General features: G+C 39.8%; 1 protein-coding gene across 2 annotated transcripts in view; it reads right to left on the bottom strand.

Annotated features, from left to right (window-relative positions):
• The window catches only part of ITPR2 (inositol 1,4,5-trisphosphate receptor type 2), a 586,442-nt gene that overhangs the window by 537,222 nt on the left and 26,084 nt on the right, over positions 1-23,136 (bottom strand). Inside the window, exon 1 of one of the 2 annotated variants that reach the window (XM_086401653.1) lies at positions 9,317-9,410. The exons of the other annotated variant lie outside the window; for it this stretch is intronic. The gene's annotated coding sequence lies outside the window, so the exon portion shown is untranslated. Of the gene's footprint in view, positions 1-9,316; positions 9,411-23,136 lie in introns of those variants that run through there. 2 annotated transcript variants of the gene reach the window in all.

Raw genomic sequence — 23,136 nt, 5'->3', positions numbered from 1 at the left:
AAGAACCTGTATATTGTCAGGCTGTGTATTGTCACCCTGTTTATTTAACTTATATGCAGAGTACATCATGCAAAATGCCGGGCTAGATGAAACACAGTCTGGAATCAAGATTGTCAGGAGACATCAATAACCTCAGATATGCAGATGACACCACTCTTATGGCAGAAAGCGAAGAGGAACTGAAGAGCCTCCTGATGAAAGTGAAAGGGGAGAGTGAAAGAGTTGGCTTAAAGCTCAACATTCAAAAAAACAAACATTATGGCACCCAGTCCTATCACTTCATGGCAAATAGATGGGGAAACAGTGGAAACAGTGACAGACTTTATTTTCTTGGGCTCCAAAATCACTGCAGATGATGACTGCAGCCATGAAATTAAAAGACACTTGCTCCTTGGAAGAAAAGCTATGACCAATTTAGACAGCTATATTAAAAAGCAGAGACATCACTCTGTCGACAAAGGTCCGTCTGTCCAGTCAAGGCTATGATTTTTCCAGTAGTCATGTATGGATGTAAGAGTTGAACCATAAGAAGGCTGAGTGTCGAAAAACTGATGTTTTTGAACTGTGGTGTTGGAGAAGACTCTTGAGAGTCCCTTGGACTGCAGGGAGATCCAACCAGTCCATCCTAAAGGAGATCAGCCCTGGGATTTCTTTGGAAGGAATGATGCTAAAGCTGAAACTCCAATACTTTGGTCATGCGAAGAGCTGACTCATTGGAAAAGACCCTGATGCTGGGAAAGATTGAAGGCAAGAGGAGAAGGGGACAAAAGAGGATGAAATGGTTGGACGGCATCACCAACTCGATGGACATGAGTTTGAGTTAGCTCCAGGAGTTGGTGATAGACAGCAAAGCCTGGCATGCTGCAGTCCATGGGGTCGCAGAGTTGGACATGACTGAGCAACTGAACTGAACTGACTGAAAGAACCTACCACGTAAGTGTATTATGACACTTATGAAAGCTATTTGCCATGTAGTGTTTGCATAACATTATCTCCGAAATTATGTTTATCTTTTTCTGAAGTTTGCACCTCTAGGAAATGAAAGATCTAGTTAAGAATGCACACTCAGATAATTACTGTGGGGACACAACCTTCATTTGATAAGAAAACAAACAAGATCCAATACCCACTAATATTCTGATTGTTCCTTTAGTCTTCTTAGATTAGGCCTTGCTGAAAAAATGTTTCAACAAAGCAAGACCATCCATGGATAAAGCAGAACCGATGGCTTTACAGTGTTGGGCTGCAACTCAAAAAGGCCTCTTCTTGTCTCTGAAATTTATCTTGCAGAGAATGGAAAAAACAGGTAAGAGATATAAAAGGCAGCAGAAATACAGGCAGCATACCTGTGTCATGGTGCTTTGCTTTATTGTGCTTTACAGATACTGCATTCTTTTTATAAATTGAAAGTGTGTGGCAGCGGTGCATCCAGCAATCTATTGGCATTGTTTTCTTAAGTTTTTTTTTTTTTTTTTTTACTGGAGTTTGCTTGCTTTACAATGTTTTTGTTGGTTTCTGCTATACCACAAAGTAAATCAGCTATACACATACATATACCCTCTCTCTGAACCCAAAGAGCACTGTGCTAAATGATAGGTTCTCGTTAGTCATCTATTTTATGCATAACAGTGTATAAATGTAAATAAACATTTATGTCAGTCCCAATCTCCCAATACATCGCACTCTCCTTTTGCCCTCCTAGTGTCCAGATGTTTGTTCTCTATATCTGCTTTGCAAATAGTTTCATCTAAGTATATACCAGGGAAAAAGTATATACCAGGGCCCTCAACTCTTTTCAGATTATATGGTTTTCGTATCCCTACTATATTTTGACAGTATAGCCTAAATTTACAAGGTTTTGACAAATTCTCTTGGCTCATAGTACACATATTTTGCTTAAAACTCCATACTCATCAATCCTCTAGAAGCTTAGGGTCTCCTTCTATGATCCCACCATATTTGATATGCACCCTTTCAAGCTGCTATATATTGTATAATACTTTTAGTTCCATGCCTCTAATAAACACTGAGATCCTTGGGGACTGCAGCTACTGCTACTGCTAAGTCGCTTCAGTCGTGTCCGACTCTGTGCGACCCCATAGACAGCAGCCCACCAGGCTCCCCTGTCCCTGGGATTCTCCAGGCAAGAATACTGGAGTGGGTTGCCATTTCCTTCTCCAGACTGCAGCACTATATATTTAATCTTCATATTCTCAATACCTAGCATAGTGACTGGCATATAGTCAGTACATAGAAATAACTGCTGAATGAATGAACTTACATACTTCAGTGGACCACAAGGATAAAGAAAACAAATCTCAAAAGACAAACAAGGTTGATAAAGAGGTAGCAGGAAGAACACAGGAAGAAAAGATGAATGAAATACATAACAGTGATCGAATTGCTCCTCCCGGGCTCATGCCCGCAGCAAAACATAAAGTAACAATCATATATTACAGAAATGAGTGGCTAAAAAAGACCTCAAAAACTAACCCAGTCAGTAGGAGCTCCTAGGCAGAACAAACATAATTTAGCCAAAAACATTTCTCTCCTTTGAAATCTCCAGAGTACAATGCAACTAGCAATTAGTTTTAAAGCTGTTAGGACCTGTGTCTTCCCTGGTCTTTTAACTATGCTACCTTCTTCAAAAAGAGATGAATATGAGAACCAAATCTCATGCTAATCAGACATAAAAGAGAAACATACCTAGGAGGAAATAGTTGGCAAGAGAAGTTCCCTCACCAGAAAAACCTCTGGGAACCATAAACCAATTCTCACAATGATTAGCATAAGAAACTAAACTTCTTTTTTCCAGTAAGTTGGAGGGTATAAAAGTTACAGTGTTAAAGCTACAAGCAGATGACTCTTTCTGAGTCAACAAGAACTGGGACATTTCTAAGAATTGCCAGAAAAAGGGGGGAGCTTTAAAAATCCTTCTTATGGAAAAAAAAAAGTTCACACTGTCACATAGATCCTTCAGAGACACAGCTTCCAACATTTAATTAACAGTGGCTAAATGTGAGTAAATATAGGTTTAAAAAAACAGACATCATTCTAAAGTCACACATATAATTTGTATGGATGGAATCAGTGGACATACCCTCTTTTAAGTCATTCTGTGCACAAAGAAAATAATTCCAAACTTATTTGTGTTACTGTCAATGGTCTAGTTGTAGCTGAAATGACAAATATATCCTCTTCTGCAGTGTTTTAATTAAAGGGCAGAGACCTGTCTTTCTGGGATAGAGTGAAAGTATTCTTACCTGAAAATAGTGAAACAAACCACACAATCTCTAAACAGAGAGCCAATTGACAGTAAAATCAAAGGTAAACAAAAAAGCAGAGAAATCTGATGGCTGAAAAGAGCCACAAATGTATGTACTAAATCATTTCTCTTGCTTCCAAGTTGGACAAAAATTTTTTCCCAATGCCTAGAAGATGTGGTGTTGGAGAATACTCTTGAGTGTCCCTTGGACTGCAGGGAGATCCAACCAGTCCATCCTAAAGGAAATCGGTCCTGAATATTCACTGGAAGGACTGATACTAAAGCTGCAACTCCAATACTTTGGCCCCCTGATGTGAAGAACTGACTCATTGGAAAAGACCCTGGTGCTGGGAAAGATGGAAGGCGGGAGGAGAAGGGGATGCAGAGGATGAGACAGTTGGATGGCATCACCAACTCAATGGACATGAGTTTGAGTAAACTCCAGGAGTTGGTGATGGACAGGGAGGCCTGGCATGCTGCAGTCCATGGGGTCGCAAAGAGTCGGACACAACTGAGTGACTGAAGTGAACTGAGAAGCAGAAATACTAGTCCTCTTAAAGTAGAATTTATAATTAACCCTAGGTAATGAATTTACCTATAAATGGAAGGATGTGCATGCTCAGTCACTTCAGTCGTATCCAGCTCTTAGAGATCCCATGGACTATAGCTCACCAGGCTCCTCTATCCATGGGATTATCCAGGCAAGAATACTGGAGTGAACTGCCATGCCCTCTTCCAGGGGATCTTCTCCACCCAGGATCAAACCTGAGTCTCCTGCATTGCAGGCAGCTTCTTTACCACTGAGCCACCAGGGAAGACCAAACGGAAGGATACTCCTAATTCTAAACCCTAATCCTTCAGACAGTGATCATCAAAAATAAGGGACATTTCTGGTGGTCTAAGGGTTAAGAATCTGCCTGCCCATGCGGGAGACAAGGGTTCGATCCCCGGGCTGGGAAGATCCCACATGCTGCAGGGCAACTAACCATGTGCACCACAACTGTTGAGCCTGCACTCTAGAGCCTGTGCTCCAAAACAAGAAAAGCCACCACAATGAGAAGCCCAAGCACCACAAATACAGAGTAGGCCCTACTCGCTGCAACTAGAGGAAGTCCACTGTGCAGCGACAAACACTCAGCACTGCCAAAAATAAATAAATACTCGTTTAAAATTTTTAACTTAAAAAAACACAAATAAATGTTCCCAAACAGAGATATTGGCTCTACTAGATTAGGACAAAAACAGGATAATATAAATTTAACAACACATGTTTCTGGAACTTCTCTGGTGGCACAGTGGATAAGAATCCACCTGCCAATGAGGGGGATATGGGTTCGATCCCTGGTCCAGGAAGATCCCACCTGCCAAGGAGCAATTAAGCCCACGAGCCACAACTACTGAGCCTATGTTTTAGAGCCCAGGAGCTGCAAGTACTGAAGCCCTAACTCCTAGAGCCTGTGCTCCGCAACAAGAGAAGCCACTGCAATGAGTAGCTCAAGAACCGCAAAAAAGAGGAGCCCTGCTTGGCACAACTAGAGAAAGACCACATGCAGCAACAAAGACCCAGCACAGCCCCCCCCCCAAAAAAAAGAAGGTTGTTGTTTTTTTTTTTAAAAAAAGCCCTTAACAATACATATTTCTTTTAATATTCTAATATCACAATTGTACTGATTCCATATAAATGTGTGATGTTGGGAAGTTATTTCTCTGGCCTACCTATGAAACTGAGATAACTTAGTACTAACTTCATACAGTTGATCTGAAAAAACAACTGATTTGACAATGCAAAACACCCAGTACAAAGTTAACATTCAATAAAGGATAGCCACCATCATCATCAATGTTATTTATTATAAATACCCAGCACAAAGTACATTCTCAATAATTATTAGGATTCATCATTTTCATTCCTGTTATTTATTATTAACACATAGCTGTTGAAAAAATTTCAGCAGTAAGGCAATCACTATAGAAAAAATGAATTGAAATCTCTTCATCAGGAAATTCATTCATTCCACAAATATTGACTGAGCAGTACGATGTGCCAGGCATTGTTCTAAGAGCAAACAAAACCAACACTCTAGTAGGGAGTAGCAGGAAAGAGACAAATAAGAAACACTAAACACAATAAATCCATTAATTACATACTGTGTTAGTCGCTCTGTCGTGTCTGACTCTTTGCCACCCCATGGATTGTAGCCCACCAGGCTCCTCCATCCATGGGATGCACTAAGGGATAAATACTACTTTAAAAAGGAAACATAAAACATGATAGAAGATATAACGGAGGTAAGGGAGTTATCTAAGAGAACTGCATTCCAGGCAGAGGAAACAGCACAGTGAGAGCATGTTTGCTGTGTTTGAGGACTGACAATAGTGAAGTAAGTCAGAAAGAAAAAGACAAATAACTGTATATTAACATATATATATGGAATTTAGAAAGACAGTACTGACTATCCTACATGCAGGGTAGCAAAAGAGAAACAGACATAAGGAACAGACTTTTTGGACATAGTGGGAGAAGGCAAGGGTGGGACGATTTGAGAAAATAGCAATGAAACAGGTATTGCTAAGTCACTTCAGTTGTGTCCGACTCTGTGTGACCCCACAGATGGCAGCCCACCAGACTCCCCCGTCCCTGGGATCCTCCAGGCAAGAACACTGGAGTGGGTTGCCATTTCCTTCTCCAATGCATGCAAGCAAAAAGTGAAAGTGAAGTCCCTCAGCCGTGTCCGACTTAGCGACCCCATGGACTGCAGCCTACCAGGCTCCTCTGTCCATGGGATTTTCCAGGCAAGAGTACTGGAGTGGGTTGCCATTGCCTTCTCCTGAAACAGGTATACCACCATATAAAATAGATGACCAGTGCAAGTTTGATGCATGAAGCAGGGCACCCAGAGCAGGCGCTCTGGGACAACCCAGAGGGATAGCGTGGGGAGGGAGGTGGGAGGGGGGTTCAGGATAGGGGGGACACATGTATATGATGATTTAGTCCCTAAGTCATGTCCAACTCTTACAACCTCATGGACTGCAGCCCATCAGGCTCCTCTATCCATGAGATTTTCTAGGCAATACTGGAGTGGGTTGCCATTTCCTTCTCTGGGGGATCTTCCCAACCCAGAGATTGAACCCTGGTCTCCTGCACTGCAAGCAGATTCTTTATCAACTGAGCTACCAGGGAAGTTGATTCATGTTGATGTATGGCAAAAAGCATCACAATATTGTAAAGTAACTATCCTTCAATTAAATAAATTTTTAAAAAAATTTTTAATCTAAGTTTCAAAAGTCAGCACTGCATCAAGGACTTAATAGTCTCCTGCTCAACACGGGTCCACAATGAACCAAACAGAAAATTAAGAACATTATGCATTTCAAAATTAAGCTGTCTTATCAAAATATATCTCAAGATTTTCAATGCATTTGAACCTTCCTCAGTGGGTTATTCTCAAACTTGCATAATAAGTATAGAAAGAAAACACTCCTCTTGTCTTTAAAAAATATATATATGCATCATTAGAAAATTATTGTTGAATGAAATATATGTCAAAGAAAGAACAGTGAAATTATAATTGAAATACATAGCAGAGTGTTTCAAACAACACCCACATATTCTAAAGTATTTCCTTCCCCACCCAGAGCCATCCTGCACTGGTTCCGTGTATGAGCCCTGCCAAGCACAGGGTGTTCAGCACATGCTGATGCCCTACAGGAGTCACTGCAAGGCTGGTAAGTCAAAGCTAGAACATGTACAGAAAATCCACATCACTGTGCCTTCAATCTGAAGACAGAAGCTCTCTCTGATTTATAACAGGTTTCACAAGATTACTATGCTCACTTAGTTAACGTTGGCATTTATTCTCTTAATTCTCAAAAATTCTGCAAGAAAGATAGAGTCATTCCATTGAGGATGTAAGTGTGTTTGGTGATATCATCCAAAAAACCAGTTGCTCAGTAAGGGACCCATTGACATCTCAAGACCATATCAACCTGAAATGAATTGTATAGGAAAGGTGCCTCAGACATATGTTACATTTTATTCTGCTCCTTAACCTTTCAAAGCTTCCATTTTCCACTTAAAACTCAACAGAGCATAGTTAAGAACCAAGAAGACCTCTCGGCCACCCAAGGGAGGATAAGAGGCCTAGGCTGACCCCTCTTGTCACATCCTCCCAGACACAGTGCTTCATCCAGAGGACAGTATGCAACCCCAGCAGGGCCAAAGCACCTTTACAGAAGCAGATATGAACAACGGGAAAGGAAGCTGTCCCAATCTCCTTCTAGAATCAAGAATTGTGATGGAAAGTGTAGGTCTAACACTGTCAGGAATCATTTTTCCCCACCATGGGTGGAAAAAGTGCCAGAGCAGAAAGCCTAAAAGGAGGGGAAAAAATGAAGCAAAAGACAAAATCCCGGTCTCATCAACTGAACCCCTGGTTCCAGCTGTACCTGAAGCGAGACCTCCTCATGCACTTCTCAGCAACGCAAACCCAAAAGTCTTTATTTTATTTAACCGGATTGGGTCTCTACTCCTTGCAAAAGAAGTTAATGTACCCATGAAGGGCACAGAGCTAGTAAAGAACTGGTGAAGTATTGAATATAAGCAACCAGAAAATCCAGAGTAGCCATGTAATCACAAACAACATACATTCATTTTGTCCCTGACTCATTCATTCAACAAACATTCATTGAGGGCTGACTGTGAAGGCATGGTCCTAGGCACCAGGTAAAAAGCAGAGTACAAGACAGACCAAACCCAGAGCTTACATCTTAATATAAGCACCATAATTACATACTAATACAAGTGCTCACAAGCTTAGGTCCACAGAGTGGGTGGACCTAAGGTGGACCTTTAGGGAGCATTGAACACCCTCAATATATGTAAAATTTTATGTTTGTGTATATTCGTGGCAAGTTGAACCATAAATTTTCTCTTAGTCTCAAAAGGGAACATGGCCTCCCCCAGGCCCCAGCCAAAAGATTTAGAAAAACTCTTAGAACATAAGCATACCTTAAGATCAAGAAGTCTTAAGTTCTTATGGAAATTCTCCTATCATAATGTTAGCATAGTTTTGTTCAAAGAAGACACACTCTATTCAACAGGGATTTTATATAAATATTGTTCTCCTTGAACATCTATTAGGAAGCTAACTTCTTTCATACTTTATTTTTCTACAGAAATAAAACTAACAGCTAATAAGTGGTTGTTGTTTAGTCACAAGTTGTGTCCAAGTCTTCTGATAACCCATGAACTGTAGCCCACCAGGCTCCTCTGTTCACAGGATTTCCCAGGCAACAATACTGGAATGGGTTACCATTTCCTTCTCCAGCGGATCTTCTAGACTCAGGGATCAAACCCGAGTCTCCTGCATTGACAGGCGAATTCTTTACTGCTGAGCCACCAGGGAAGCCCAAAAAGTGGTTGCCTTAAACCCTACAAACCTAGAAAGTACCTCAAATAATAGCACCTCAATTAAGGGCTGTAAGGAACAGAGAATAAAATATTTAGATCCTCTCCTCAAATCACGTAGTCTCCTCTTCCTAGGAAGCTGTTCTTCGCCAACAAATAGCTCAATAACTTTTTTAAAACTGATGGGATGCAAAGGAATTACACATCTCTTTTTAAAAGGAAAATTCCATCCCTACCCCCACACCCATCCACATTAAGTTTTGAAGGGCCCAGTTTACAAATACTGCTATTATTAACAAGCAATTTTTTTCTTCTCCCTTAGCAACTTAATTTGTATTTGGAAGTTTCCATGCTGTAATTCAATACAACTAAAGAGCAATCAAGTTGCAACAAGCAAAAGTCAAAGGGGAAATTACCATTATAGAAGTTTCTCTTGAAGTTATGCCTCATCTTTAGAATTTTAAGTGAGAGGAAAATTAATTGTACAAAGACAAACTCAAGAAAGGTACCATCGTCTGCATTCTCCCCTTCATAAGAATGGATGCGGATATTCTGCCCTACTTTCTAACTCCCTTTTATATACAGGTTGTTTATGCTTCACATTTGCATTTCCTGGACCCAAAAGAAAAGCAACTTCCTTTCACCTGCAAAACGGTTTCCTTCTAAATTGATACTGATCAGATTCAGCTCAGTTCAGTTCAGTCGCTCAGTCGTGTCCGACTCTTTCCGACTAGTATCTGGTAAAAAAAAAAAAACAAAAAAAAAACAGGAACCAGGGTCACTGCTTACCCTTATTCAAAAAAAAAAAAAGATCTTTGGAGATGTTTAAACACCAGCTGATGCATCAGAATTATTTTCTCATCAAAACTGTCTCTAAGAATGTGTTCTGGTGGCTTCTGCTTTGGCTATTCCTACTTCTAAGTTACCAAGAGCAGATTCTTTTTCCAGACAAAATAACTCATATCTCAACCTTCTGCCATCCTATGGAGGGAAACTGAAGACCAAGTAATCAAAGGTAAACAATGAATTTTTTTATCCTGCCCAAGTAATTCACTGATTCATATTCATGAGGGATCCACTACTTTCATTCTTCTCTAAAAATGTCTGGACAGAAGTTAGGTTTCACCAGCCTTTTTCACTGAATTCACAGGAAGCAGCAACTGGTCTACCAACACTCATACTCTCTTTCTCATCCTAGGTTTTCCACATAATTGTTACAACTTTGGAATCTCACAAACTGATATTCTGAAAAACTTAAAGGAGTAATTAGGCCTCCTAATTCTAGATTTGCAGTCTCTAAATAAAAATTACATTTCCTCATTCAGCACAGTAGACATATAAATACCAACCATCTATGAAAAGATATAATTTCTCTAAGATATAATTTTTAACACCATACATTTAGGGAGTAGACTTAATAAGACCAGCCAAAAGTTTACCTATGGTTGGTATAAAAGATGTCTCCCTAGAGACAGCAACATTTGACATTTTGGTTAAGATTTTCTCAGTTTCCTCAACATGCTATGACTCTCTTGCCCCCGTGGAGAGGCAAGAGAAAAACAATGTCACCAGCAGTCATTTTGCCCCATGAAAAAAACCAGTTACAGTCTTTAGGTAACTCATGCTCTCCTTAGTCTTCTATATCTGTCTTTCTCATTCTTTCTCTTTTATAATGTCAAGCTTTAAACAGATTTTTTTATTTTGTTGAATTATAGTTGATTCACAATGTTGTGCTAGTTTCTTCTGTATAGCAAGGTGACCCTTTTATGTGTATAGCTGAAACTCCAGTACTTTGGCCACCTCATGTGAAGAGCTGACTCATTGGAAAAGACTCTGATGCTGGGAGGGATTGGGGGCAGGAGGAGAAGGGGACGACAGAGGATGAGATGGCTGGATGGCATCACTGACTCGATGGACGTGAGTCTGAGTGAACTCCGGGAGTTGGTGATAGACAGGGAGGCCTGGTGTGCTGCGATTCATGGGGTTGCAAAGAGTAGGACACGACTGAGCGACTGAACTGAACTGAACTGATATATATGCACCAAAATATTCTTTTATCATATTCTTTTCCATTACGGTTTGTCACAAGATACTGAATATAGTTCCCTGTGCTATGAAGTAAAGTGAAAGTCGCTCAGTCATGTCCAACTCTTTGCCACCCCACAGACTATACAGTCCATAGGATTCCCAGGCCAGAATACTGGAGTGGGTAACTGTTCCCTTCTCCAGGGGATCTTCCCAACCCAGGGATCAAATCCAAGGACCAAACCCAGGCCTCCCACATTGTAAGTGGATTCTTTACCAGCTGAGCCACAAAGGAAGCCCAAGAATTCTGGAGTGGGTAGCCTATCCCTTCTCCAGTGGATCTTCCGGACTCAGGAATCGAAATGGGGTCTCCAGCACCGCAGGCAGATTCTTTACCAACTGAGCTATCACGGAAGCCCCTTCCCTGTGCTATATAATAGGATAACTATTTTATATAAGATGGATAAACAACAAGCTTTAAAAAGATATTAAGTAACGTTTATTCAAAATACTTTTTAAATTGCCTTTTAGAGCAACTGTTTTTAGGGCCCAGTCATCTTGCCAAACTGATGATTTCAAACCAAACTTCTAATCAAGAAGAAAAAGATAAACATCCACGATTACCCCATCTTATTGGACATCCTCTAAGAAACAAATGTAGACTTCATAACATACTCAATTTCTCCCACAAACCAATACAACTTTCAGCTTTTTATTAAAGTTTTTCACTTCGTACATTAAGTCACAATACCATTCACAACAACAAATTACATGGAAAAAATACATCCGTCAAGAGACAAAATTCTGCAACTGTGTGTTGGTTCTGGAATAGACACTAAGGGCTTCGTCACTGGAGGGTCTCATCCATGCAGATGCTGACAACTGCTGCCAGGAGAAGAAATGGCTTCCTAGGTGGTGCAGTGGTAAAGAATATGCCTGCCAATGCAGGAGACCCAGAAGATGGAGGTTCAGTCCCTGGGTTGGGAAGATCCCCTGGAGGAGGAAATGGCAACCCACTCCAGTATCCTTGTGGAAAATTCACAGACAGAGGAGTCTGGCGGACTACAGTCCATGGAGTCACAAACAGTTGGACATGACTGAGCACACACATACATACATACACACACACACACACACATATAAAGAATAAAAATTCTTCACCATGGCATTTGGCCCTTGCTTTTGTCCTGTCCAAAGAAAATCTATGAAAAAGGCACATAATTCTCTGTGGACAAGATTTACTATTACCAGTAGAATCACCACATGCCTTTTCTGGTTTCCTCTCTCAAAGTAATTCTATGCATAGTCCCCATAGTAAAGGATTGCCCAAAATCCTTATAGCTTTTCCCCTGTAGAGTCCTATTTTTCAGTGTTAAATTAGCGAAATGACATTTTCAGCTACCTGCTGAATTCAACATTCTAAACTACTGAATTCTCTCTGAATGTAAAAAAGTTATACAGTAGGAACTCGCTGCTTCCCCACTGTCCACCCTTTCTAATTCTTCCCTATCCTCAGCGCAGTGCCACAGGGATGTTCAGTCCTCCCTTCTGCTCACAAACTAATCAAAAGCCTCTTCCCAGACTGTCGAAAATCTAAATTCCAAGAACTTGGCAGTACAGGGGCTGTTACTGGGCCAGACTCATAAGTATTCCATCCATGGCTAAAGAATTGTTAAGTAGCTAAAGTTTTCTCTAAAAAGCCTGGAATTTAAAAACAGGAAAAGAAAGGATGTGATAGGAAATGCTTTATTTTCCTTCATTTAATGTTACATTTCCTTTAATTTATGAATATCTTGATTAAACACGTAACTTGATTTGTAACTGTGTTTACTATTTCGTCCTTTAAGCTTCCGTAAGCACTGCAATTTTAAGAAACAGCTTCACTAGATTTCTTTCTAACAATCAACATATCTTAAACTTATGTCTCATCTCTTTTTTGATGTTTCAAGGTTTAAAAAAAAGTAATCTGGTAGGTTACCTTAATGACACACCAAATGTCATGACTAATCTGTTGAATTGTAATCAGATGATATTTGGAGTATAGTTTTAAAACCACTGCCTAAAACAAGGTATTTAATGATGTACACAACTAACATAAATTATTTCTATTTTCCAAATATGTTTATTGATCAATAAACACAAAGTGTAATCAAGAAAATACTGAGTTATGTAACCAATTCAACAATTATTTGCATCCCTGCTAAAGGGGAAACATTTTCCTGGTTTTAAAATTATAGAAAATCTGGAAAAGTAAGTCACTGATATTAAATGTGTAATATGATTCAATTGTTGAAAACAAATAGGTTTCAGTGACTTCTCTATGAGTTAATCAGCTTTTAAACCCTAGGAATAAATGTAAGCAAGGCAGTGAAAGAGTTGTATAGTGAACATTATAACACATTAATGAAAGAAACTGAAGACATGAATAAATGGTAAGATATTCTATATTCATTGATAGAAAAAAATAATATTGTTAAAATGTTCATACTACTCAAAGCAACATACAGATTCAATGCAATCCTTATCAAAATTCCAATGGTATTTTTCACAGAATTAGAACAAACATTCCTAAAATTTATATGGAATCACACACACACAAAAAAAACCTGAATATCAAAAACAACTTTAAGAAAGAACAAGGCTGGAGGCATTATGCCCCTTCATTTCAAATGCTATTACAAAAAATCTCCCCTGGTGGCTCAGACAGTAAAGCGTCTGCCTACAATGCAGGAGACTTGGGTTTGATCCTTGGGATGGGAAGATCCCCTGGAGAAGGAAATGGCAAACTGTTCCAGAACGCTTGCCTGGAAAACCCCATGGACAGAGGAGCCTGGTAGGCTTCTGTCCATGAGGTCACAAAGAGTCGGACACGACTGAGCAACTTCACTTTCACAAAGCTATAGTAACTAAAACAGTATGGTATGGCAGGGGCGGGTAGAGACAGACACATAGATAAACAGAACAGAATAGAGAACCCAAAAATAAACCCACACATATATGTTCAATTAACTCTGGCAAAGGAGCCAAGAATATACAATGAAGAAAGGACAGTATCTGCAGTAAATGGTGTTGGGAAAATTGGACAGCCACATGCAAACAAATAAAACTGGACCACTATCTTACACAATATACAGACATTAACTCAAGATGGATTAAAGACCTGACTGTAACACCTGAAACCTTAAAACTCCTAGAAGAAAACAAAGACAGTAAGCTGCTATTTGAGATCACTCTTGATGATGATTTTTTTAATCTGACACCTAAAACAAAAGCAACAAAAGCAAAAATAAACAGTGGAACTATGTCAAACTAAAAAGCTTCTGCATAGCAAAGGAAGGTATCCAAAATGAAAGGCAATCCACTGAGCAGGAAAAAATATTTGCATAACAGATATTTAGGAGTTAATATCCAAAATATATAAAGAACTTATACAACTCAACAGCAAAAGAAAAATCCAATTTTTAAGTGGATAACAGACCTGAATAAACGGTTTTTCCAAATAAGACATTCAGATGGACAACAGGTATATGCAAAGGTGCTCAACATCACTAATTATCTGGGAAATACAGATTAAAACCAAAATAAGATACCACCTCTCACCTGTTAGAATGGTATTAACAAAAGACAAACAATTAACAAGTGCTAGCAAGGATGTAGAGAAAAGAGAATCCTTGTGCACTGTTGGTTGGAATGTAAATCGGTGCATGTGTGCGTGCATGCCTATGCACGCTCAGTTGTGTCTGACTATTTGTGAGCCCATGGATTGTAGCACAGCAGGCTCCTCTGTCCATGAATTTTCCAGGCAAGAATACTAGAATGGGTTGCCATTTCCTACTCCAGGGGATCTTTCCAACCCAGGGATTGACTTGCACCTCTTGTGTCTCCTATACTGGCAGGGAGACTCTTAACCATTGGTGCCACTATGGAAAACAATAGAGGTTCCTCAAAAATTAAAAAATATAACTACCATATATGATCCAGAAATTCCACTTCTGGGTATGTATCTGAAGAAAATGAAAACACTACCTTGAAAAGCTATATACATCCCATTTCACTGCAGCATATTTACAATAGCCAAGATATGGAATCAGCTTAAGTGTCCACTGATGGATAAACCTTAGGAAGCATCATTAGGAACAAAACAAGTGGAGGTGATGGAATTCTAGTTGAGCTATTTCAAATTCTAAAAGATGATGCTGCTAAAGGTGTTGCACTCAATATGCCAGCAAATTTGGAAAACTCAGCAGTGGTCATGGGACTGGAAAGGGTCAGTTTTCATTCCAATCCTAAAGAAAGGCAATGCCAAAGAATGTTCAAACTACTGCACAATTGCTCATCTCACACACTAGCAAAGTAATGATCAAAATTCTCCAAGCCAGGCTTCAACAGTACGTGAACCATCAACTTCCAAATGCTCAAGCTGGATTTAGAAAAGGCAGAGGAACGAGAGATCAAATTGCCAATACCCACTGGATCACAGAAAAAGCAAGAGAGTTCCAGAAAAACATCTACTTACACTTCATTGACTACGCTAAAGCTTTTGACTGTGTGGATCACAACAAACTGTGGAAAATTCTGAAAGAGATGGGAATACCAGACCACCTTACCTGCCTCCTGAGAAATCTGTATGCAGGTCAAAAAGCAACAGTTAGAACCGGATGTGGAACAATGGACTGCTTCCAAATTGGGAAAGGGGTACATCAAGAGTGTATATTGTCACCACGCTTACTTAACTTATATGCAGAATACATCATGGAAAATGCCAGGCTAGATGAAGCACAGGCTCGAATCAAGATTGTCAGGAGAAATATCAATAACCTCAGATGCTGGGGACCAGCCCCAGCTGATCCAGGGTATTCGAAGGAGAGACGGCCTAGGCGACTATTTATATGCTAATTAGAGATATAGGGAACAATAGAATGAGGATAGCTCAGTAGGAAAATTCAGTGGAGAAAAGAAGCTGAGTAGCTTGGTTTACGCGGGAGACCAATAAAACTTCAAGACAAGAAGTTTGCACCACTTACGTAGGCCGCAGGCGCCCTCTCGAATAGCGGAAGGTGTCTCACCCTAGACTCCTTCTCGAGTGGGTCTTAGAAGCCCAGGCATAATTAGTAAGCGTGGTGGGTTCCGCGCTCCAGATGGAGACTCAGCTGGAGGTTAGAGGGAAGAATGACATGGGGAGACCAAGCGCTGGTGAACAAGGCCCGTAGCTTTATTTTTAACAGGGGCTTTTATACCCTAAGTTACACATAGAGGATAATAGGGGATGCAAAGTCAGCAGTCTTTGGTTCTTATCAAAAACCAAGGTTTCTTTCCTGCAAATGTATCGTATACAAATGGTTTAGGTGATTTACATCATCTTCTGGCCAGAAGGCCTACTAACATTTTATGACTCTTGACAAGGACTTATCAACAAAGACTTACTTTCTCTAAGAGTAATTATTTCAAGGTTTGGCACCATCTTCCAAAGATAAAATTGCATTCCTATAGGGCGGATGTGTAATGGGTTTACAACAAAGAAAGAATTTATTACCTTAAGGGTCTAAAGTTACTAACACCAAGGCCACTACTTATTTTTTCTACATACCCACTATTAATTGATACATATTCAAGGATACAATTCAGGGGATGTGAAAACTTGGCAACAAGCATTGACTCATCAATGAAATCCTTTACTAGTTTATTCTGACAGTTTTTAACTCTCTGAGAGGCTCTAAGCTATTTGAATATCTTAAGCTTCCCGTGCCTCTGGAGGCTAGGAGACTGTAAACAATCGTATGCATAGCTGCAGGAGTCCGGGTAAACTTGTCAGGCGAGTTAGAGAGCCATCAGAGGGGTTTGGATTTAAACACTCCTAATTGCCCAGGAACTTTATTAATTGGAGCTGTAAGTTAACTCTTTGACAGAGAGAGAGAGATGGTGGTAGGGGACAGCCCCCAGTAAAGTCAGAGGTGAGAGCACAAAGCAATAAAGTAGGCAGACTCTGGTTTTTTGGGGGAAAATGCTCGAGAATATCCGGGGGGACTCCTGAGGCTCGATCCCGCCTTTGCGTATGCCGAGCCTCCTTCCTCATGACCTTTGTCATGAGTGGAATGCCTCACCGGCTCCCCGCACTCAGATATGCAGATGACACCATTCTTACGGCAGAAAGTGAAGAGGAACTAAAGGGCCTCTTGATGAAAGTAAAAGAGAAGAGTGAAAAAGCTGGCTTAAAATTCAACATTCAAAAAATTAAGCTCATGGTATCCAGTCCCACCACTTCATGGGAAATAGACAGGGAAACAATGGAAACAGTGACAGGCTTTATTTTCTTGGGCTCCGAAATCACTGCAGAAGGTTACTGTAGCCATGAAATTAAAAGACGCTTGCTGTTTGGAAGAAAAGCTATAACCAACCTAGGCAGTATATTAAAAAGCAGAGACATTACTTTGTCAGCAAACGTCCATCTAGTCAAAGCTATGGTTTTTCCAGTAGTCATGTATGGATGTGAGAGTTAGACCATAAAGAAGGCTGAGTGCCGAAGAATTCATGCTTTCAAACTGTGGTGTTGGAGAAGACTCTTGACAGTCCCTTGGACTGCAAGGAGTTCAAGCCAGTCAATCCTAAAGGAAATCAGTCCTGAATATTCATTGGAAAGACTGATGCTGAAGCTGAAAATCCAATACTTGGCCACCTGTTGCGAAGAACTGACTCACTGAAAAAGACCCTGATGCTGGAAAAGACTGAACACAGGAGGAGAAGGGGACAACAGAGGATGAGATTGGCTGGATGGCATCACCAACTCAATGGACATGAGTCTGAGCAAGCTCTAGAGTTGGTGATAGACAGAGAAGCCCAGCATGCTTCACTCCACGGGGTTGCAAAGAGTTGAACACGACTGAGCAACTGAACTAAACTGAACTGATGGATAAACTGAGAAAATACGGTATATACCACATACAACTTTATATTATTTAAACAAAATATTAATGAATGTATACAATAGGATATTATTCAGCCATATAATAGAAAGGAAATCTTTCTACTGTAACAACATGAATGGACCTTGAAGTGAAATATGCTAAGTGAAATAAGTCAGACAAAAAAAGATAAATGCCATACAATGTCTCTTTTTCAAATTTATTTATTTTTAATTGAAGGATAATTGCTTTACAATATTGTGTTGGTTTCTGCCACGTATCAACACGAATCAGTCACAGGTACATACAATGTCTCTTATATGGGGTCTCTTAAAAAAAAAAAAATACAAGCTCCCAGATGGAAGATTGGTGGTTACAAGAGATAGTGGGTAGTGGGTAGGAGAAATGTGTTAACTTTTTTTTTCTGTTTAAATAAACTGAATTTTTTTTTTAATTTAAGCTCATATAGTAACTTTTTAAATATCCAGCATATACCAATATAGTCTTCCAAACACTCACACAAGTATAACATCATTTCATACCCTCAAAGGACCACTGAGGAACAGAATGGAAGTGTTAGTAGTACTCCCAAATTAAAGATGGGGAACTGACTTCAGAGATTAAATGATGTGTCCAAGTTCTCAACCACTTCAGGATAGACGAGAATTCCAAACTAAGCACTTAGACAGCTTTTTACAAGATTCATATTTTTAAAAATTCATAATCAAGTATCTATCTATTCAATGGTTTGACTTCAACCTTGAAATTAAATATGATTTCTAGATAGTCATTTCATAACCAACCAATCTGTTCAATAGTTCAAGATGGACCTCAGTTTTAAATATTTAAGGTAGGACTAAAAAAAAAATTGAAGACACTGACTCTTAAGAGAAAAATTTACTATGTGTTCTCTAAATGTTACATAAAGATCACATTTCAAATATTACATATTAATTAGGTATTATAATTCATTTCTAGCCCTGACATAAAAATATTTGTCTTACAGAGGGAATTTTTAATGCAAAGTATTTTAGCAACATTTGCTAATTTTGATATCGAAATTAACAATTTTCAGTTTTAAAATTTGTATTTTTAATCCTGCTTATGTTACACCTTGCTTAACACACATCTCCATCATAATAACCAATTCTTGTACACTGTGTACATATAAGGTGCTGCAATTACTCTATAAAGTTGATAAGCTACTTATGTCTAAACAAAAGCTATGAATACTAAAAGCAAATAAATTCATAATCAAATTTACTGTGTGCAAGAGGTTCAAATGCATATATCTTCAGGATGAGATTCATTTATCAAAGCAGGTTTATTCATATACTTATGAAAAATGTACACATTTTGAAATAGCTTGTTTCCTCAACTCCTGTTTCCTTTTTCACTTTGCATCAACATTACAATAAAATGCTGCCTTCCTTTTTTGACCCTCACTATAACCCGCACCCTTGACAGTCTCGGATTCTTTCCTTCAGGAGATGATGCCAACGAAAAGTTTAGACCAGACCAGACTAATCAGGCTTTACCACGCCATGCATAGTACTCAGATAATTTTCCTTTTCATCATGAAGTAGACTCCACCTGAAATTGTGTTACTTTAATACCCAAAACTAGTAAACTGGAAAGACAAAAGTCTTCTATAGCATCAAAAGTAACTAATGGTGGCTAGAGAGAACACGATGGCAGAGGAGTAGGTGGATATGGAGCACATCTCTCTCCACAGGTACATTAGGAATACACCTTCAGACACAGAAGTGCATGCAGAATACCAGCTGAGAGCAGACAGGAGTACCTGCCCAGAGGGAAAGAATACATAGAACCACGCAGACTCAGGAGGAAGAAGGAACTAGGGGGGAAAAACAGGAGTGTTAGTAGCAGCAGCAGCAGCAGCAGGACTGGACCTGCCCTCAGTGGGTGGGGGAACTGAAGCAGGGGTCCAATCCCCACATCAGGACAACTGTCTGAGTTAGAGGAGAAACATTTAAGAATGAGAGTGAAAGAGCTGATCTGTGGCAGCCTAAATGGAATGAGAATCAAACAGTCCTTGCCACAGCCATACATACCCTGGACAGGGACATGGGTCCTCTGGAAAGCGCAGAGGCTGGGAGCTGGAGTTTGGGGATTGTGGAGCAATAGCAGGGGGAGGGCTGCTGTTGACTGCAGAGAGACAGATGGAGGGGAGGTAAAGGAGGAAATTGTGGTGGGAAATGCCTGTGGAGGAAAGCTGGGCAGCCATGGAAGCAAGGTGATACTGCTGAGTCACGCGTAAGGGGTGGAGCCATCACCGTAGCCTCTCTCTCCCCACATGCCAGCATCAGCAGCTGAACAATAGAAAGGCTGGCCCATCAAACGCCTAACACACTGAACTACAGAGCAGGACCCCACCCAGGGTGCTCCTTTAAGTGACTGATGCCCCGAACTACAGAGTAGGACCCCACCCAGGGTGCCCCTTTAGGTGCCTGACGCACTGACCTACAGAGTAGGAACCAAGCCAGGGGGACCCCTCTATGTGCCTGAACCGGTGGAGCTACAGAGAAAGACTGGTCAAAGAAACCTTATGATTGTCAGCTGCAAGAGGCTCGAAAAAAGACTCTGATAGGGCCATAACTCCTGCAGCGGAGGCAGTCCATGTCCCTGCACACTTGGCACCTCCAAAGTCCTCACAAGCCAAGCAGCTGCACCACCTTCACACTCAACTCTCACTGGGGCAGAGCTGCCACAGGCACAAAAGCTCTTGGCGTCTATGCATGCAGGGTCGCTTCAGTAGTGTCCGACTCTTTGTGACCCTGTAGACTGTGGCCTCCTCCTCTGTCAAGGAAGGGGGTTCTCCAGGCAAGAATACTGGAGCGTATTGGCCAATACTGGTTGCCATGCCTGTCTAGAGCACTATAGCTCCTGCTGTCCTATCCACCAACCCCCCTGAGTACCTGGTGCTGCCAGAACCCCTGCAACCCAAGCAGCTGCACCACCCCGACACCAGACCCTCACAGGGACAAACCCAAGTCTTCCAGGGCAGCCTCAAGAGCAAACCCTGGTGGATGACCCACATGCAGAGATGGAAATAAAACCACAATTGAAACCCAGGGACAGTGTGGTTAAGGAAGAAGACCCAAAACCCTCCCAACAGCTGTACAAGCTGCAGATTAAATCTACACGATCAACTAGGCAGACTCTGAGTCTATGAAATATGTAAAAGGTCACTGAGATCTCCCACAAAAGAACACTGTGGATATTGGAGGCAAGAACACACAGGAATAGGACCAGGTTAGAATCTGAGCTGCCCTCACAAGCAGGTCCAGAGATCAGCACAGTGCTGGAGATTATCTTAGGGAGGTGAGGCAGACTGTGACTCCCAGTGAGGAAAAGGACTCTGACAGCAGTGACTCAAGAAAAACATTTATTATTCTTATGTTTTGACTTGTTCTGTAGATTCTTTTGGATTTTTTTTCTTTTTTTTCCCTTTTTCTTCCCTCTCTGTTGTAGTTGTCAATTTTATTGGCACTATGAAATCTTATTAAGCTTTTGAGCTTTTTTTTTTTTTTCCTCAGTCACATTTTTCACTATTGTTAAAAACCTCTGCTTCTACATTGGGCTTTTGCAGTTCTATGGGGTTTTCTTTTTTCTTTTTCTTTTGTTTTTTCTTTTTTTTTTAATTTTAATTTTAAATTTTTTAAACCAGTTATTAATTTTTCTACATTTATGCCTTTGTTTGCTTTTCCTACTGTTCTCTTTCCCTTGCGGTTAATCTTTAATATATATAAATCTTCTTTATCTACCTCTATTTCACTTTGCATATCTAGTCTCACTTTCTTTTCCTTCTTTCCTTTCCTCTCAACGTATATGTTAGTTTTCTTTTCATTGCTTTATTTCCCAATTGGAACCTTGCTTTAGCTGTGCTTTCCAGTTTGAGCTTTGGTTAGCTTTGATCTGGTAGATATAATTCCTGGTTTCCTTTGTTTCCCAGGTCAATCTATTGTACTTTATTTTTGTTGGACTATTTTGATTTTGCTTATGGGTATATATGTATATGTGTATATTCGGTCACATTTTTTATCGTTGTTATAAACCTCTGCCTCTACGTTGAGCTTTTGCAGTTCTATGAAGTTTCCCTTTTTCTTTTTCCTTTCTCTTTCTTCTTCTGTTTTTTTTCCCTTTTTTATAATTTTAATTTTTAATTGCTTTTAAATACTATATTTTTCTATATTTATTCCTTTGGTCACCTTTTGTATTGTTATTTTCCCCTTGCAATTAATCTATAATGTATATAAATCTTCTGCATCTGCCTCTATTTAACTCTGCATATCTATTCTTTCTTTTCTTTCCTCTCAACATATTTTCTACTTTTATTTTCATTGCTTTATTCCCCACTTGGCACCTTGCTTTAGTTTTGTTTATCAGTTTATGCTTTAGTTAGTTTTGTTCTTATAATTTTTTATTTCCTTTCTTCACCAGGTCAATCTACTATATTTTTGTTGGAATGTTCTCACTTTCCTCGTGGGTGTATATGTATATTTGTATATTCCATTATTTTAATTATTATTTGCCTGACTTTGTAACTGCCATTTGTCTGGGGTTCATCTTTGGTTTCTCATTTTTGGATATTTGCTTTAGTCTCACTTAATTCCATAAGAATCCACTTGTGGAATCTTTGTTCTTGACCACAGATCAAGCCCTGGGCCTTTGGAGTAGCAGCACTGACTCCAAGACCCTAGACTACCAGAGAACTAACCCTAGGGAATATCAAATAGTGAGAACTCACACAGAGGAAACCACTTGAATACAAGACCCGGCATCACCCAACCAACAGTAGCACCCTGTGCTAAACAACAAACAAAACAAAAATACAAACCCAATCATCAGCAGACAGGATTACCACCTGACTCAGCCTTGCCCATCAGAGGAAAAACAAACAAACAACAAACAAAACTGAGCACAAATCTCACCCTTTTTGAAGCCACAAACCACTGCACCAACCTTAAGAGGGCAGAAACCAAAAGGAAGAAAGAATTCAACATTAAAGCCTGGGAAAAGGAGTCCTCAAACACAATAAGTTAAAAAAAAATAATGAAAAGGCAGAAAAATACTACACAAATGAAGGAACAAACAAGAAACACAGAAGTCCAAATAAATGAAGAGGAAATAGGCAAACTACCTGAAGAAGAATTCAGAGTAATGATAGTAAAGATGATCAAAAACCTTGAAAACAAAATGGAGAAAATGCAAGAATCAATTAACGAAGACCTAGAAGAATTAAAGAATAAACATACAGAGACAAACAACACAATTACTGAAATTAAAAATACTCTAGAAGGAATCAATAGCAGAATATCTAAAGCATAAGAGTGAATTAGTGAGCTAGAAGATAAAATGGTGGAAATAACTTCTGAAGAGCAGAATAAAGTAAAAAGAATGAAAAGAACTGAGGACAGTTTCAGCGACCTCTTGGGACGATATCAAACACACCAACATTCAAATTATAGGGGTCCCAGAAGAAGAGCAAAAGAAAGGGTATGAGAACATTTTTGACG

The sequence above is a fragment of the Bos grunniens genome, chromosome 5 (genome assembly GCF_055505025.1).
Source record: "Bos grunniens cultivar Pamir isolate PY7600 chromosome 5, Bosgru_T2T1.0, whole genome shotgun sequence".
Lineage (NCBI taxonomy): Eukaryota > Metazoa > Chordata > Mammalia > Artiodactyla > Bovidae > Bos > Bos grunniens.
Note: the sequence above shows the minus strand (reverse complement) of the source record. Positions and strands in the feature narration are given on the sequence as shown.